Genomic DNA, 7,306 nt, shown 5'->3' on the forward strand with positions numbered 1-7,306 from the left:
GTACAAATTCCTATGTTTAGATCTAATGCTTGATGACCCTACTATAAAAAGTGTGTGTTTTGGGGGGGGGTGATCAAAAACCATCCTCTGCCAGAGCCTAACAAGAACCATCTCTGACTGTAGTCTCTGCTAGCTGATAAGTTTTTTCTGACCCATGGAGATTTTTATTTTATTTTATTTTCTGGATTTTGGCTTCTGGAATAAAGTTTACTTCTGACTTATTAGACATTGGTGGTCTGTCCCCATGTTTGTGTGACCCCCCTGGACCCAACAGCTAGCCCCCCAAATTGCTTTTGAGCACAGTGATCACAGCAACAGAGAAGAAACTGGTGCACCAGAGGTCGGCCTTTAACCCCAGGCCTCCATGGAGAGCTAAGAAGCCCACCTCCTGGCCACTCTAGAGCTATAGCACCAGCAGGGCTCTTCCACGTGGGGCTTCTCAGAGCAGCACCAGTCTCCTTTCTCCTGGATGCAAATCCTCCACTCACCTGAGGTCCCACAACTCCAGCTTCTCTCAGACATCCCTGTTCAAGTGATGCCTGCAGTCAGTAGGGATTCATGAAGACTGTGGTGGTTGGTGCTACAGACGCTGGTGCAGACAGTGGTGCTGGAAGATTGAGCCTATTTCTTCCTGGGTGTGAAAAGTTGTAGAACAATCTTTGAACTCTAGGGGAAAAACGTTGCTAAGGATGAGCAGCTGCCTGATTCACTCAGAGTACTTGGTTTGTTTCTGCCAAAGTGACCCCCCATTCTATTAGCTCTAACCTCATGGGCCACTTCTTCATGAAGTCTCTTCTTGCTTTGATGCGCTCTGCTTGCTGTCCATACCGCTTCCCCCAAACTCCCCCAGGGCTCATTCTTCCTTGGTCCCCATGCCACACAAAAACTTATCTTCCACCTAGGAGGCCCTTCCCAAACTGCCAAACCTCACAGACTGCCAGGACCCACATCCCCCTGCCTCGGCCTCCTAAAGGCCCTCCCCGCCCTGTTGCCCACTCTTTTCCATTCTTTCCCAATAAATTCCCTTCTTCTTCAGCTGTGCTCCTGTGCATGACCAGTTGGTCCATGACAGACGCTAAATGCAGTGAGGCTGAATTAGGTGTGGATGAAAGAAAGGCAGTGCAGGGTGGGCAGGGCCCATGTATCGTATGTAATATTCTCTTAGGAACGGAACTGGCCTGCCTAGTTTCAGCCAACGATCGAAACTTTCTTATTTTAGGTTTCAGAGATCCCTTAGAGGTGAGGGTGATTTATTAAGAAGCCTTGAATGTGTTGATAGGCTCAGGACATTGCTGTAAACTGGAGACCAATCATCTTAATGTTTCTACCGCTGTGGCCAACCACAGTGACCATCAGCACCTTGGGAAAGAAAGGGCTTATTTCATCTGACAGGTCCAGATCACAGAAAGTCCTGAAGGGAAAGTCAAGTCAGGCCCTGAAGCAGAGACCATGGAGGAGTGATGCTTACTACCTTGATCCCTAGCCTGCATTAAAATACAGCCGTGGATCACCAGCCCACAATGGACTGTGCCCTTCTACATCAATCACTAAGAAATGATGCACTGGCTTTGCCCACAGGGCAATCTCGTGCAGGGCATTTTCTCAGTGGAGGTTCTCTCTTCTCAAATGACTCTAGCTCCTGTCAAGTTGACAAAAACTTAGCCAGAACACCAGTGTGTCTGCTGTGAAAACTCAAAACAATGGAAGTTTTAAGCCTTAGTTTAGGAATAGGGACCTCCATAGCTCAAAGGGTCTCTAAGGTTAATATTTATCTCTTACTAAGTAAGGCATTGTCACTCTCTAGTGCACACTGTAGTCCCCTAGATCCTGTATGCCCTTGGATATCCCAACAAATTAAATCGAAACACAGATCCAATGCTATTCCCAGTCGGCTGTGTGCCATGAGGAAGAAGAGAGAGACAACACTTACGGGTTCCAAAGACTTTAATAAATCACCATCTAAGCGGGTCAGTGGTCAATCAGGGCTGCAGGACAAGGACTCGGGAGCCTTGCTTTTCCTGGCAGCCCTGAGCAGGGAAAGAAGCAGGGTTTATAAGCACAAAAGTCATAAACATTTCTTGCAAAGTTACAGTTACAATTTTCACCAATCAGAAGTCAAAGACGAGGGACATTCCTTGTGAATTCGATCAATATCAACTGGCATAGAATGAAAGCCTTTCATTGCAACTGATCAGATTCAGTTCTTCACGACTTTTCTTCCACATTGTCTTTTATTTTCATTTCTTTCTTTGCCGTCAGGATCTTCTCCTAGAACATAATCATTGAGGGATTGGAACTGGTGGTGTGATCTCCCGTGTTTTATGGTTTAAGGAGCTGGACTCCTCTCTGATCAACCCCTACTCCTCCTCTGAGCTCTAGACAGTAGGTATTTCATGTCTTTGTTTTCCCATTCTACTTTGGAAAGCTGAAATAACAGGCTCAAGAGAAGTACAGTCTCTCTAATGGGATAGTTATCCTACCCACCCTTAAAAGTGGATCCACCCTCCCTAAGTCACCTCATTTTCTGTGACTTACCTGTTTGTTGGTTTCTCCTCTCCCCATGTCTTTATCTTGCCTCTTATCTTCTTTTCCCAAAAAATTACTCCTATTACAGCCCCCACGATGATGTATGAGAACATCAGTCCTATTGGGGAGAATTGAGGAAGATGTTGCTGTAACAACCCGAAAGAAGACCCTTTCCTAGCATCTTTGGAGAGGTCAGTAGCTCTTCCAGCACCAATTCTAATTGATCTTAATAACAAAAGCCCAGTGTCAGATAGTATTATTTTAATAGTAAAAGCCTACTAGTTCTTACCTGTATGAAATCCTAGACTGTATGGGGTATCCTGTCTCTACAATTCCTCAGACCGAATGTCTTCTCAAAATACGTCAGACTGCCCTGAGTTCCTGTCTCCTCCCACCTTATATTCCTTTCTCCACCCAGTCATATCACTCCTGCCTCTACCTCCCTAGTGCTGGGATTAAAGTCCTGTGATCCCAAGTGCTGGGATCACCTTTGTGTGAGCTCTGTTTCTCTTTCAATCTCTTGTAGCCCAGGGTGGCCTTGAACTCACATTGATCCTTCTCCTTCTGTCTCCCGGGTACTGGGATTAAGGTTGTGGGCTACTACTGTATTGCCTCTATGGCTAACTCGTAGTTTAGCTCTGCACTCTGAACTTCAGGCAAGCTTTATTTTTGAGATCACAAACAAAATATCAGTACAAGTTCTAGGAGCCTCAGGGCCTGGGGTGGGGATGGTGGGTCCCTTGTGTACACCAAGCCTTGCTCCATCCAAGCCTTCTTTTGTCAGTGATTGTGTCACTTTGGGCCACCTCTACAGGACATCATACCTTGACCAGCTTTGGGCAAGTGACTATCTACACTGACATGCTGGTTCTTGAAGAAAACAAAAAGATGAAGTGTGTCAATGCAATAGGATATGGTATTTCTCTCCTTCTAAGAGACTGGAACTCTGCCTGGACATCACAGCCATTCTTCACTAATACAGCTTCAGGGCACACAAGACTGCTAGCCTACCGTGTACTCAATCTGTCTGCATAACCTGCCTTATAGAGGACAAAGTAACCAACCTTACTTTACTTGTATTTCCTAGTAATCACCTTTTACAGCCTACTTGATATCTTAGTTGGGTCTTATAGTATCTGCTTTTTCATGGTTCTGAACCAGAGTGGAGCCCATGTGTTCTGATCATCTCTGCTGGAATCACTAAAATAGAAACTGAAAGCAATCTCACAGAAGGACTGTTTATTGCCTGATAAGCAATGATTTTTGATAACTATGGTGTTTCTAATCTCCTTAATTGGGGTCAGTTGGAATCTGTGACATAATCCCTTGTAATAATACCTTGCTAAAGATTTCTGTAAAGTGTCCCTCATTTTCTCCCCATGTGACCATTTCTGTGCTGTTTAGTTGTGGGTGTGGGAGGCATGAACCCCCTTGTTGGAGAGAGATACATCCAGACAGATACAGAGAGAGGGACAGATTCACAAGACAGCCTCACAGGCAGGCACAGATTCAGACTCCTACAACAGAGAGACAGGCGGGGGAGAGGGGACACAGGGAGAGTTAGTGTTCACATCTGGACTCAGTCTTCGCCAAATGTCACTAAAGGTTAGTGCTTTAATTTATCTTCTTAATGCAGCAGCCACACATTAATGGCGAGTTGAGTTTAATATTAACGGATTCAAACCAACTGCACTCACTTTCCCGTATGTCTTTTCAAGATTAGATGTTATTTCTTCTATTTGGTGGTGCACTCACTCACACAGCTCCCAAATACAGCAAGGTCTTCAGGAAGGTGTCAAACTTAGTACCTGTGGGCATTTACATACAGATAGATGTCCATTCTTGGAAAATGCTACACTACAGACCCACCTCCGTCCACCCCACCACACACAAAATGAGTTATGATGTAATAAAAAAATTAAGACTATTTTACAATAGATGTTGACATACTTAAGACAGTTCTTTAAAGCCTTTTGAGATGCCCTGTAGATGACCCCGAGGCATTTTAGCTTATTTTGTTCCTTTCAATGATGACCAGATCGGAACAAATTGTTGACAGGTCTATGCATCCATCTGTCTTCTTTGACTCTTGGGCAGCAGTATCTCTTGCTCTCCCCCTCTGAACTGTGGGACCTCCTGATGAGGTCTGCAACCCCCACCTGGTTTATTTCTCCTTTACAATTACTGATCTGTATAACTGGAAACTTCAGACTCCTTCCCTTACTGAGAAACCCCAAGTGCTAATAGATCTCCTAGATACTGACCTGTTTACACATTCCCAGACTTGGGGGGTAGATTGCCAACAATTGTTCCAGATAATGTTCACCACTGAAGAAAGTGATTGAATTCAGCAAGAATGCCTTAAGCAGGTTACAGGATGAGATGGTCACAGGGCGAGATGGTCGACCACTAATAATGTAATGAGGAAGTCATTAATGTGGTCTCCAAGCACCTACCAGACTGCCCACCAATCTGCCTAAGGCTCCCAAGAACTAAATGGCAGTCAACCTGGCTTTTGTCAACTGAGCAGCCCCAGATGTTAAGAGGAAGCTTCAGCAACTCGAAGCATTTGAAGGTAAAAATTTGATTAAATTGATTGCTATAGTCTCCAAGGTTTATAACAACAGAGAAACACCTGAGGATAAGCAAGTTTGGGGACTGGCAAAAGTCTTACTGGCAGATAAGAGCTGGGGACCTGATGGGCAGAGGAAACACAGACTGTCCCAAATAGCCAAAGGACAATGCCCACAAAGGAAGAAGGGACAAAAAGTCCTGAAATTGGTGGGTCCAGACAATTGAAGGAGATGGGGTTTAAAGTCTCACCTTGAGCCTTGGGTAACCCTAAATGTGGAGGGGTAACCTGGTGATTTCCTAGTGGACACTGGTGCTCACCATTTGATGTTAACTTCACTCTATCAGACAAACAAACATGGGCTCAAGGTGGTACAAGGACAGCCTTGCATCCATGGACAACAAAACAAAACTGTAAAGTTGGAAAAAAAAACTTACACATTCCTTCATAGTTATACCTGAATGTCCTTACCCCCTCCTAAAAAGAGACTTATTGGCTAAGATTCCATTGGCTCAAATTCCATTCACTGGAAAGTGGGTGACGATCTCCCCAAAGCGCGAAGTCTATGCCTTATACCTAGATCTAAAAAAATACAGGCTCTTCTAACAGACTCTCACTTTAGAGGTATCTCCTCTAATGGCTGAACTCAAACATTCCATCCCAAAAATATGGGCAGAAACTAATCCACCAGGACTAGCGATTGAGGAGCCCCCAGTTATAATTACCTTAAAAACCAATGCCCGCCAGGTGATCGTGAGGCAGTACCCCATGACTCCAGAGGCCAAGCTGGGCACTACTAAACATATTAATCAGTTTCTGGAACATGGAATCCTGGTGTCTTGCCTGTCTCCATAAAAGACCCCGCTTCTGTCAGTTAAGAAGTCAGGGACCAATGACTATCAACCATGCAAGATCATAGGGAGATTAACAAAGGGTTAAAGGCATTCACGCTACAGTTTCCAACCCCTATCATCTCCTAAACTCCCTCTTTCCGGAGCTGCAAATGTATTCAGTTCTAGATCTTAAGAATGCCTTCTTCAGCCTAAAAGCCAAGGATCAGCCACCTTTTGCCTTCAAATGGCATGAGTGTAATTATTCAGCCACAGATGAGGCTGCACTTCTGGGTTCTAAAGGCAGGCAGGTGTGGACAGGCTCTTGGGCACAAAAGGCCCTGCATGACCCACGTGCGCACATGCGTGGTTACATCCACGTATGACTCAGCTAAACCCTTGAGCGCATGCGTGAGTTGCCCGTCATCTGCATCATAGCAGGTTACATAGTCACCCCAACCCCCTGCTCGCATGTGCTAGGCAGCTTTTAAAAGCTGGATGTGCCTCTTGGAACACCTGATACTTGATAAAGAAGCAAAAAATATCAAATGGGAAAAAAGAAAGCATATTTAACAAGTGGTGCTGGCATAACTGGATATCAACATGTAGAATAATGAAAATAGACCCATATCTATCACCATGTACAAAACTCAAGTCCAGGGCTGGAGAGATGGCTCAGTGGTTAAGAGCATTGTCTGCTCTTCCAAAGGTCTTCCGGCAATATTAAAAAAAATATATTAAAAAAACTCAAGTCCAAATGAATCAAAAACCTTAGCATAAAGCCAGCCACACTAAACCTTATAGAAGAGAAAGTGGGAAGCCACATGGTGGCTCACAACCATCTGTAATGACGTCTGGTGCCCTCTTCTGGCCTGCAGACATACAGACAGAATATTCAGTCTGTATTCTGTATACAATGTATACAGAATATTGTATACATAATAAATATTAAAAAAAACTCAAGTCCAAATGGATCAAAAACCTTAGCATAAAGTCAGTCACACTAAACCTTATAGAAGAGAAAGTGAGAAGTACACTTGAACACATTGGCACAGGGAACTACTTCCTAAATATAACTCTAGCAGCACAGAGACTGAGAGAAACAATTAATAAATGGGACCTCCTGAAACTGAAAAGCTTCTGTAAAGCAAAGAACACGGTCAACAATACAAAACAACAGCCTACAGAGTGGGAAAAGATCTTCACTAACCCCACATCAGACAGAGGTCTGATCTCCAAAATATTCAAAGAATTCAAGAACTACATTTTTGTCTGCTCCCCTCCTGGCCTCTCCCCTACCCTCTTCAACCTTCCCCCAAGGTCCCCATGCTCCCAATTTACTCAGGAGATCTTGTCATTTTCTACTTTCTACTTCCCA

General features: G+C 44.3%; 1 long non-coding RNA gene across 1 annotated transcript; it reads right to left on the reverse strand.

Moving 5' to 3' along the window:
- Positions 1 to 1,926: 1,926 nt before the first annotated feature.
- LOC148119842 (uncharacterized) lies at positions 1,927 to 2,973 on the reverse strand. Its single transcript, XR_015734932.1, has 3 exons — positions 2,816 to 2,973; positions 2,536 to 2,644; positions 1,927 to 2,268 (listed from the first exon to the last, which is right to left on the reverse strand). It is a non-coding gene; the product is annotated as an uncharacterized LOC148119842 (long non-coding RNA).
- Positions 2,974 to 7,306: the final 4,333 nt, after the last annotated feature.

Source organism: Myodes glareolus, chromosome 14 (assembly GCF_982192425.1).
Source record: "Myodes glareolus chromosome 14, mMyoGla1.1, whole genome shotgun sequence".
NCBI classification, from domain to species: domain Eukaryota; kingdom Metazoa; phylum Chordata; class Mammalia; order Rodentia; family Cricetidae; genus Myodes; species Myodes glareolus.